Source organism: Talpa occidentalis, unplaced genomic scaffold, assembly GCF_014898055.3.
Source record: "Talpa occidentalis isolate TD23 unplaced genomic scaffold, MPIMG_talOcc4v2.1 talOcc4.14, whole genome shotgun sequence".
Taxonomy (NCBI): domain Eukaryota; kingdom Metazoa; phylum Chordata; class Mammalia; order Eulipotyphla; family Talpidae; genus Talpa; species Talpa occidentalis.
This window is the reverse complement of record NW_023601433.1, coordinates 50693375-50703715: the sequence shown is the minus strand read 5'-3', so window position 1 is coordinate 50703715 and position 10341 is coordinate 50693375. Positions and strand designations below refer to the sequence as shown.

Sequence of the window (10341 nt, the reverse complement as noted above, 5' to 3'; positions counted from 1 at the left end):
TTTTTTTTTCTTTTTTTATTTTTTTTTTTAATAAATTTTATTGTATATATTCCCCATACAATTGCAGCCCCCCCATTCTGACCCAATCCCCTCCCCTCCCACCCCCCTAAAGTGTCTCTGGTTCATAGTTTTTTGTTGATTTTGATTTTCACTTTCTTATAGTTATTCATTTTCCTGGTCCCTTATTTAAGTTTTCTAGATTCCTGCTATGAGTGAGACCATCCGGTATTTTTCTTTTTCTTTTGGCTTATTTCGCTGAGCATGATCCCTTCCAGCGCCATCCATGTTGCTGCAAATTGCATGTGTTTATCTTTTTTGAATGCTGAGTAATATTCCATGGTATATTATGTACCACATCTTCTTGATCCAGTCATCTATTTTTGGGCATTTGGGTTGTTTCCAAAGCTTAGCTATTGTAAACAGTGCTGCTATAAACATAGGGGTGCAGGTGTTCTTTGGAATTGATGTTTCTGTGTCCTTTGGGTAAATACCTAGGAGTGGAATTGCTGGATCATATGGAAGCTCTATGTTTAGTAGGTCCAGAAATCTCCATACAGCTTTCCACAGTGGTTGGACCAGTTTGCACTCCCACCAACAGTGCAGAAGAGTTCCTTTTTCTCCACACCCTCGCCAACATTTGTTGTTGCTAGTTTTTTAATATGTGCCATTCTCACTGGTGTAGATGGTATCTCATGGTAGTTTTGATTTGCATTTCCCTGATGACAAGTGATGTTGAACATTTTTCATATGCTGTTGGCCATTTGCATTTCCTCTTCAGAGAAGTTTCTTTTTAGCTCTTCTGCCCATTTTTTGACTGGATTTTTCTTGTTTTGTTGAGTCTCATCAGCTCTTTGCAGATTTTTGTGATCAGTCCTTTATCATTAGTGTTGGGTGCAAAAATGTTCTCCCAGTTGGTGGGGTTTCTCTTTGTTTTTGTTATTGTCTCTTTTTGCTGTGCAAAAGCTCTTTAATTTGATGTAGTCCCAGCTGTTTATCTTTGCCTTCACTATCACTGCTTTGGGTGATGTGTCTGTAAAGATGTCTTTGATGTGCAATCACGTAGTGTTTCGCCTATATTTCCTTCTATATATTTTATGGTTTCAGGTCTTATGTCTAGTTCTTTAATCCATTTTGAGTTGATTTTTGTGTATGGTGTGAGGTGTGGTCAAGCTTCATTCTTTTGCATGTAGCGACCAGTTTTCCCAGCACCATTTATTGAACAAACTTTCTTTGCTCCAATGCATATTCTTTGCTCCTTTGTCAAAGATTAGTTGACCATAAATCTGTGGTTTATTTCTGGATTTTCTATTCGATTCCATTGTTCTGTATGTCTGTTCTTGTTCCAATACCATGCAGTTTTGATGATTATGGCTTTTGTAGTTAGTTGAAGTCTGGGAGTCTGATGCCTCCATTCCCTTCTTTTTTTTTCAGGAGAGCTTTGGCTATTCGGGGTTTTTGTGATTCCATATGAATTTCATCAATAATTGTTCTATTTCTTTGAAGAATGACATTGAAATTTTGATTGGAATAGCATTGAATCTGTATATTGCTTTTGGTAGGATGGCCATTTTAATAATGTTTATTCTTCCAATCCATGAGCAGGGGATGTCTCTCCATTTCTTTGTGTCTTCTTCTATTTCTTTTAACAGTGTTTTATAGTTTTCTTTGTATAGGTCCTTTACCTCTTTTGTTAGATTTATTCCCAAATATTTGATTTTTTTTGTTTCAATAACAAAAAGGGATGGTCTTTTGATTTCTTCTTCTTCAGATTTATTGTTGTGTATAGGAAGGCTACTGACTTTTGCGTGTTGATTTTGTATCCTGCCACTTTACTGAACTGATTGATGAGTTGAATTAGCTTTTCTGTGGAGTTTTTGGGGTTCTCTATGTATAATATCATATCGTCTGCAAATAGTGATAGTTTGACTTCTTCTTTTCCTATTTGGATTCCTTGGATGTCTTTCTCTTGTCTTATTGCCCTGGCTAGGACTTCCAGTATTATATTGAAAGCAATGGTGAGAGTGGACATCCTTGTCTTTTCCAGATCTTAATGGAATTGCTTTCAGCTTTTCACCATTGAGAATGATACTGGCTGTTGGCTTGTCATAGATGGCCTTATGATGTTGAGGTATGTTCCTTGTATCCCCAGAATTTCAAGGGCTTTTATCATGAATGGGTGTTGCACTTTGTCGAAAGCTTTTCTCAGCATCTATTGATATTATCATATGGTTTTTATATTTCTTTTTGTTGATGTGTTGGATAACGTTGATTGATTTTCGGATGTTAAACCATCCTTGTGCCCCTGGAATGAATCCAACTTGGTCGTGGTGAATTATCTTATGGATACATTGTTGGATTCTGATAGCTAAAATTTTATTGAGGATTTTGCATCAGTGTTCATTAGGGAGATTGGCCTGTAGTTTTCCTTTTTGTGTTGTCCTTGTTCGGTTTTGGTATTAGTGTAATGTTGGCTTCATAAAACGTGTTTGGTATTGTCCCTTCCTTCTCAATTTTTTGGAAGAGTTTGTGAAGGATAGGCACTAATTCGTCTCTGAATGTTTGGTAGAATTCATTTGTAAATCCATCAGGTCCTGGGCTTTTGTTTTTGGGGAGGTTTTTGATTACCATTTCAATTTCGCTAATTGTAATTGGTCTGTTTAGGTGTTCTATTTCTTCTTTATCTAGCTTTGGGTGATTGTAGAGTTGTAGGAATTTGTCCATCTCCTCTAGATTGTTAAACTTGTTTCCATATAACTGTTCATAGTAGTTACTGATTATTCTTTTGATTTCTGCTGTGTCCGTTGTGATTTCTCCTCTTTCATTGATGATCCTGTTTATTTGTGCTTTCTCCCTTTTTTCCTTTGTGAGCCTGGCTAGGGGTTTGTCTATTTTATTGATTTTTTCAAAAACCAGCTCTTGTTTCATTGATCTTTTGGATTGTTTTTTTAGTTTCAATTTCATTTATTTCTGCTTTGGTTTTATTATTTCTTTTCTTCTACTGGTTTTGGGTTTTTTTGTTGTTCTTTTTCTAGATCTTTGAGCTTCGAGATGAGGTTGTTCTTTGCGTTCTTTCTTGTTTCTTGATGTGAGCTTCTATTGCTATATATTTTCCTCTTATTACTGCTTTTGCTGCATCCCATACATTTAGGATATTGTGTCCTCCTTGTCGTTCAATTCAAAAAATTTTTTAATTCTTCTTTGATCTCCTCATTAGTCCAATGGTCTTCCAGTAGTGTGGTTTTTAATCTCCATGAGGTAGGAAAGTTCCTTGCTTCTTTTTATGGTTTAGTTCTAGTTTGATGCCTTCATGGTCAGAAAAGATGGTTGATATGATTTCAATCTTGGTGTATCTGTTGATGTTTGTCTTGTGCCCCAGTATGTGATCGATCCTGGAGAATGATCCGTGTGCGCTTGAGAAAAATGTGTACTCCGTTTTTTTGGGTTTAGTGTTCTATAGATGTCTGTTAAGCCTAATTGCTCTAGGTCCTTATTTAGAGCTTGGTTTCTTTACTTATTTTGTCTTGTTGATCTATCCATTGTTGATAGTGGTGTGTTGAAGTCTCCCACTACGTATGTGTTTCTCTGATGTCTGTTTTCAGAGAGGACAACAGTTGTCTGATATATTTTGGTGCTCCTTCGTTTGGTGAGTATATGTTAATGAGTGTTATTTCTTCTTGAAGTATTGTCCCCTTGATCATAATGTAGTGACCATTGGGGTCTCTTTTTATCTTTTTGAGTTTGAAATCTGTTTTATCTGATATAAGTATAGCTGTTCCTGCTTTCTTTTTTGGTCCATTTGCTTGTAGGATTGTTTTCCATCCTTTAACTTTGAGCCTATTTTTATCTTTGTAGCTAAATGTGTTTCCTGAGACAGCAAAAGGTTGGGTTTTGTTTCTTAATCCAGGCTGCCACTCTGTGTTTTTATTGAAGAGTTTAGTCCATTTACATTTAGAGTTAATATTGATATGTTAACATCTGTATTTGCCATTGTGTTTGTCTTTCCTTTGATTTATTTATTTATTCTTTTAATAACTTTTTTTTTTTTTTTGGCCTTCTTTCATTGTTATTCGTCCCTCTGAGTTCTGGCTTTAGGACTCCTTGTAGTATTTTTTGGAGTGGGGGTTTAGTTGCAATGAAATTCCGGAGTTTCTGTTTGTCTGGGAAGGTCCATATTCTTTCTTCAAAGAGGAAGGAGAGCTTTGCGGGATAGAGTATCTTGGTTGGCATCTTTTCTTGGAGTCTGTGACTATGTCCCTCCACTCTCTCCTTGCCCGTAGTGTTTCTTCGGAGAAGTCTGATGTCAGCCTGATTGGTTTTCCTTTGAATGTTATCTGTTTCTTCCCTCTTGCCAGCTTCATTATTTTTTCCTTGTCCTGGATTCTTGGGAGCTTTACTATTATGTGTCTTGCTGTATTTTTCCTTTCGTCGTGGAAGTTTGGTGTTCTTCTTGCTTCTTGTATATCAATTTTCAGCTCCTTCTTCACATTTGGGAAGTTCTCTTCAATTATCTCTTTGAATATTTTCTCTGTTCCTACATCTCTCTCCTCTCCTTCTGGTATTCCTATAACTCTTATATTTCCTTTCCTCATGGAGTCAGATAGTTCCCGAAGTCTTTCTTCGTTCTTTTTCCTTCGTACTTCTCTTTCCTTTTCTGTTTTGGTTCTTTTTATTTCTGTGTCTTCAAGATTACTTATTCGTTCTTCCATTTCATCTATTCTGCTTTCATTGCTTTTCCCAGAATTCTTTAGTTCTTCCATTAATTCTTTGATCTCCTGCATTTCTTTTACTTCCCTCTTTAGGGACTCAATTTCTTTCTTCTGACCATTGTTTTCCCTCTCTAGGGACTCAATTGCATTCTTCTGATCGTTGATTATTTTTCCTTATCATTGTTTCCTTATGACTTCTGTCAGTTTTTTAAATCACGGCAATTTTAAATTCTCTTTCTGGAAGGCTCAGAAATTCTTCCAAGTTATTGTCTTTGCAATCTGGGGGCTGGCTTTCTTTTTGTGGTGTGCTTTTTCTCTGGAGAGTTGCTAGGTTGCGTGTGGTTCTTCTCCTCCCTACTGTCTGTTTTCTAATTTGCCGTATGCGTTGGGACACTGTGTTGTTGGGACTGGCCGGCATCTTGGGTGGGCTTCTCTGTTCCCCTCTGGTTCTTCCAGGAGTCATCTGTCAGTTTTCAAGCAGCCTTTAATGGAGAAAGGTCCCTGTTCTAAAATGCCGATGTGGGGACACACTCCCCTGTGCGCCTGGTCTGCCCCGGCGGTGGGTCCTGCTCCCCTCTGGGCTTGGACTGCAGGCCAGAGGGGGTCTGGCGTGGGCGAACTTCCCCCGCTCACCTCTGGCTCCTGAGGAAGCCTTCTGCAGGTAGTCTTTACTGAAGAAATGTCCCTGTTCTAAAATGGTGATGTGGGACACACTCCCTGCGCGTCTGGTCTCAGGCACACTCTTCTGCGCGCCTGGTCTGCCCGGCTGTGGGTGCTCGCTCTCCCTGTGGGCTCAGACTACTTGTTCGGAAGGAGCAGGTGTGGGCTAACTCCCCAGCTGGCCACTAGCTCCTTCAGTAGCCTGTGCTGGGGTCAAGTCGCTAGGTGGCGCCAGAGATCTCTCCTAGAGCCCTTGGGGAGCTGATTTTCCACCCCGTGGGACAGGGAGCAGAGCGGGGATCGTAGGGTACACCTCAACGGCTTTGGGGTGCTGTGTCTGCCTTGTGCCCCACCGTCGTGGGGAACCCTCGCCCCTAATTTCGTGCCCCGGGTCTCAGTTCCAAAGCCCTCAGTTCCAGGACGCGGGCTGTAGCCCAGATCAGTGGCGCGGGAATGGCGCCTTTTGAATCCCGCTCCCCTGCCTGGGCGCCTTGTTCCTGCTCACTCAGGGAGGGCCTCCGCTGTCTCCCCGCAAGCCTAGGTCGCAGGCGCGGGGACCTGGGCAGCTGCGATCCGGTCTGGATCCGCGCCACTTTCCGCGCAAGCTTACCGGGCGGCCGGGGCTGTGTGCTGGTGCTGGTCTCCTCCTGGGGGGGCTCTCTTTAATGGCGCCTGGAGCTCACCTCCGCGGCGGATCCTGCAGGGTTCGCCTCAGCTCCCGTTCACGGGGTGTGGTGGCTGCAATAGTTCCTTTCCACTCACAGTCCCGCTTGCTGTGTCCGTTTTTCTTGTTGGCCGTTTTGGTTTGTTGTTTCCTCCTCTCTGCCGGGCGGAGAGTGCCGCCTCTGTGGGCGGGGGAGGGGAGCAGGGTTCTGCGCTTCCCTCCCTTCTCGTCCTCTTTTATGGCCACTTTCTTCTTCGGGCAGTTTGCTGGAGTCGTCCGTTTATCTTCCGTGTCCCAGTTCTCACTGGGACCTGCCGCTTTTCCTCCCTATTAACTTTTTTTAATGGGAGATCTTACTCGCAGCGTCTCCTCGCCGCCATGTTGCTCCGCCCCCTGGTTCCTTTGCTTTTGAACCCTAATTCTTCCAAGGAACTTCTTCTCCCTTCAGTGGCTATTAGTAAAACAAAAACAAACTGCCCCAATTTCAAGTATATTTTACCCCTTCTTGCTCACTTCAGATTTTTTCCACTGTGCTCCTACATAATCTGATGGCATGATTTTGACAAGTTGGCATCTGCTGGTGTTTGGTGTTTGGCATTTCTGACATGACATTGGCCTTATTTTATGCCAGAATTTTAATCCTAACGAACGTTTCTAGGGTGGGTTCAGAGTACAGCTTTGCTTAAGAGCCAACAAAGTCAGAACAAACCTTGGGCACTGTATCTTCTAAACTGGCCATTGGCTCACTTATTATATAACAGTCATTGGTTCTGATGAGGATGTTAAATCAATTAGGCCATTCCACAGCACTGGGATAGAGCTGTGTGAAATGTCACCAGACTAACAGTTTTAACGAGAAGAGCATGTTGTCACTAAAGAATCCTACTAAAAACATATTGCAGGCTATGTATAACAGAGTATTTTTGCATGGAATTTTTCATGGTAGCAGAGGGAAAAGGTGATTGCTTTGTACCCTCAATTACCCAATCACATTTATGCCCTTCACAGATTAAGATGATCCCTGACCTATTCCATTCTAGATTCCAAGGCTTTTATCCCCATGGAAGAATAAGCGGTTCCTAGAAGTATATATGCATGTGTGTGTATATATACATGTGTATATGTATATACATCATATATGTATATATGTATATATATGTATTAATATGTATAATATATATTATACACACATATGTATGTATGTATTTCTAGTTTGTGCAGTTACAACTTAAGCAAAATAATTAAAACCTTTAAAAGTAGTCTGACATGGAAAATGGGAAGAAGGGGTCCTATCTTATAAGAATAAGCATGTATTTCTTTTTGTGTCTGAAAGCATCACATGTTGTGGACATGCCATAGTTCACACATACTCCGTGACCTTCGTATATCACAGCCCTGCTCTGTGGATTCTGGTTGTGCGTGCCTTGAACAGCCCAGCTCCAACAAGTCTCCTTGCAGGAGGGCTGGCAGCTGGAGTGAGCACAGCTGAAGATCCTGTTGTCTTAGCTGGAAATCCTTGCTGTTGTGTGTTGGGTGATGCACAGATGTGTGCATCAGCACTACCCTTTCTACGACCCACCTGTGTTAGAGGGGAGATAGTATCAGCCCGGGGAACTCATGGAAACCGGGCCCACATAGCCAGGTTGGCCTTTGTGAAATAGATCAGAGAATTTGGCTGAAGGTACATAAAGAGTACTTGAAGTGGAAATCACTGAAACTTTCAGGGAGTTTATAACAGGGTCACATTACTTTCACCTTGGCCAGCTGCCTGCTTGGCACCCTCCCATTACATTTGGAAGAAAAGGGAGAAAGTGATGTTCTAGCCACAGGTACAATATGTATTAATATCCAAAGGAAGAGTCAGCAAATTTATGCATGATTCAAAGATATATCTTTTTTTTTTTTTTTTAAAGATTTATTTATTTATTTATACAAGCACTGCGTACAGTCAGAGGCATGGGAGGGTGAGAGAATTCACCAGAGCCAGAGCGGGGAACAGAACAGGCAGAAGGACCAAAGTAAACTGCTGAGGGGAGCAGCGGGAGACAGGAGAGGTCTGCGTGCCATATGGGACCCTCCTCTGGTGGCCGGGGAGCAGTCGGGGATCGAACCGGCACTGCAGAGGCTGCGGGCAACTTCGCAACCCAGCACTCAACCACTGCGCCACCAGTGAGGCCCCAAAGATATATCTTGATTTAGTGTCAGATAGCTATTTTGTCCATAGTATTTTTGTCAAGATTTCCAACACATTTATTCATCCTCTTGTCATTGGACCAAAACTACTCTTGTAAATCCTGAAACTTACTTCTTTTATTGCCTTCTTTTGGCACAAATTCTCTCTCTCTCTCTCTCTCTCACTCACACACACACACACACACACACACACACACACACACACACAGAGAACCATATGTTCAGATTAAGCTCTAAGACTTCACATTTCACATCAGATAAGTATGCTCTCATTAGAGTTCTCTTGGAATCTTGTAACATGTGGATTCCCTAGTAAAATGGAGGTAGCTCTAAATATCCTACCTTTCAGGGGATCTGAACTAAACTCTGTGGTACTTCAGTAGCTTTGAGGAGCTCTGACACTGTTTTAACCTGAAAACATACATGCTCTTTGCAATACCATGCTCTTGTCTGGGAAGCAAAAAGAATGGATGGAAGGAAACCACAATCTTGCTTTCTAATTAAAAGGCTAAGTGGAAAAGTCCTTCCCAAAATTTGTTCATCGTTTACTTTTCTGTAAATTTTTTCCTACAAAGCAAATAAATATAGAAGTAATTTCCTCGCTAGTTCTCAACAAGATATCTGTGCTTAAAAGTTATATTTAGTTCGCAGAAAGTGAAGAGATTAATAGTCCTTGTTTGCAGAGTGCTGTAATGTACCAAGTGCTTTGTATTTCTCTCATTCGTTCTTACATGAACCCCAGGAAGGATGAAGCACAAGAACAATTAACATTTATGGAGTATTGACTTTGCACTGATTGCTTCCACAAGATATCTCATTTAATCCTCATAACCAGAATGATTTGTTATCATATAAAAAAACTGAGATTCAGAGAAGGGAAGTGATTTGCCTAAAGATGTGCAATTAATAAATGGCAGCATGCAAATCCAACCCAAACCTTTCTGACTCCAGAGCCTTCAAGATTCTTCCTTCAGGGTATGTTACCTCCTGACAAGCAGGGGAATTGAGAAGCACCTTACTGTGAATGCATCTAGCTCCCCAAATGGGGTAGTCAATTGCTTTGTAGTTAATGAGAGCTACAGAGCAAGGGAAGAGTTATTATGAAGACCTGTCAGTAGCAAGTTAATATTAGGATAAGTCACAAGCTGGGGCTCAAACTGTATTGCTCATTAGAATCAGAAACTTGTTTAAAACGCAGATTTCTGAGTCCTAACTCTAGGTTCTTAGTGATAGCTATTAATTTTTTTTTTTTGCAAATGACCCTTAAATTTTCCAATTCATACCTTGATCGATTCAGACTATGAAATCTCTAGTTTTGATGACTTATACTGTGAATGGCAATTGCAAGCAGGTATCTTGCTATTAAGAAACTTTAAGGCCTTTGGGCATATAGGAAGGCTGCAGAAGACATGCATTTGCTTTGAGATATTAGTAAAATTGATGTCCTCTATAGCACAAAACACAAAATATAGCATGCAACCTGGAAAATAGAAACACTAAAGAAATATACTTTACTGAGTATCAGTGGGAGTTAACTGCGATTTTTCATGGACTTTAATTTAAAGGCCAGCTAAGTTCTTATGTTACAAGCTTTGGGTCACCCACCTTATGAGGAAGAAGAAAGTATTTTGATTTCCCAAAGCAGTAAGTGTCTGTGGGATTCCTTATTGTCTTCTTTTATAAAAGTGTTTCAAATCAACCTCTAAGAAAATCTACCTTTTTTTTTTTTAACTCTTAAATATAATTAAAACTAGTTCGGAAGTTAAACATAGCTATCAATATTCTGAAGACTTACATCAAATGGATGAAAATCAGCTTTGCCTTCCTGCAATGGATTCAATATTAGTATATTTTGTTCTTAAATTCCTCAGTCTGTTCCCATTTCCATTCCTTATGTGCTAGTGCCCTGCTTTCCGACTATAGCTCACTAGGAAATCTGGGGAAAGTAAAAACAATAATAGTATTGGGACAATTTATTGTGAGGTAGCAGCAAAGACTAACTAGGAAATGTTCTACATTTAAATAGATCCTTCAATATATATAATCCATTATAACTCTTATTTAGATTTTCCTGCTGATAAACAGGTGGCCCCTGATCACAAATAAAGCAGTGTTCTC

General features: G+C 40.5%; 1 long non-coding RNA gene across 1 annotated transcript in view; it reads right to left on the bottom strand.

Annotated features, from left to right (window-relative positions):
- LOC129145768 (uncharacterized) overlaps positions 1–10049 on the bottom strand; it is a 47976-nt gene extending 37927 nt beyond the window's left edge. Inside the window, exon 1 of the long non-coding RNA XR_008551790.1 lies at positions 10019–10049. This is a non-coding gene — a long non-coding RNA (uncharacterized LOC129145768). The remainder of the gene's footprint in view (positions 1–10018) is intronic.
- Positions 10050–10341: the final 292 nt, after the last annotated feature.